The sequence below is a fragment of the Chiloscyllium plagiosum genome, chromosome 23 (assembly GCF_004010195.1).
Source record: "Chiloscyllium plagiosum isolate BGI_BamShark_2017 chromosome 23, ASM401019v2, whole genome shotgun sequence".
Lineage (NCBI taxonomy): Eukaryota > Metazoa > Chordata > Chondrichthyes > Orectolobiformes > Hemiscylliidae > Chiloscyllium > Chiloscyllium plagiosum.
Window position 1 is genome coordinate 34,070,224 of NC_057732.1, and position 1,020 is coordinate 34,071,243.

General features: G+C 44.5%; 1 protein-coding gene across 1 annotated transcript in view; it reads left to right on the top strand.

Moving 5' to 3' along the window:
• Window positions 1-1,020, top strand: part of LOC122561764 (ADP-ribosylation factor 4-like) — a 22,850-nt gene that overhangs the window by 14,909 nt on the left and 6,921 nt on the right. The window lies entirely within an intron of this gene.

The following is a 1,020-nucleotide window of genomic DNA, read 5'->3' on the forward strand; positions in this document are numbered from 1 at the left end:
CATTTATCTGAATTAAACTCCATCTGCCACTTCTCAGCCCATTGGCCCATCTGGTCAAGATCCTGTTGCAATCTTAGGTAACCCTCTTCGCTGTCCACTACACCTCCAATTTTGGTGTCATTTGCAAACTTACTAACTGTACCTCTTACGCTTGCATCCAAATCATTTATGTAAATGACAAAAAGTAGAGGACCCAGCACCGATCCTTGTGGCACTCCACTGGTCACAGGCCTCCAGTCTGAAAAACAACCCTCCATCACCATCCTCTGTCTTCTACATTTGAGCCAGTCTGTATCCAAATGGCTAGTTCTCCCTGTATTCCGTGAGATCTAACCTTGCTAATCAGACTCCCATGGGGAATCTTGTCGAACGCCTTACTGAAGTCCATATAGATCACATCTACTGCTCTGCCCTCATCAATCCTTTGTCACTACTTTAATCAAGTTTGTGAGACATGATTTCCCATGCACAAAGCCATGTTGACTATCCCTAATACATGTACATCCTGTCCCTCAGGATTCCCTCCAACAACTTGCCCACCACTGAGGTCAGGCTCACCGGTCTATAGTTCCCTGGCTTGTCTTTACCGCCCTTTTTAAACTGTGGCACCAAGTTTGCCAACCTCCAGTCATCCAGCACCTCACCTGTGACTATTGATGATACAAATATCTCAGCAAGAGGCCCAGCAATCACTTCTCTTGCTTCCCACAGAGTTCTCGGGTACACCTGATCAGGTCCTGGGGATTTATCCACCTTTAACCCATTTCAAGACATCCAGCACTTCCTCCTCTGTAATCTGGACATTTTGCAAGATGTCACCATCTATTTCCCTACAGTCTATATCTTCTATATTCTTTTCCACAGTAAATACTGATGCAAAATATTCATTTAGTACCTCCCCAAGGGGCCCTATTCTCTCCCTAGTTACCCTTTTGTCCTTAATATATTTGTAAAAACCCCTTTGGATTCTCCTTAATTCTATTTGCCAAAGCTATCTCATGTCCCCTTTTTGCCCTCCTG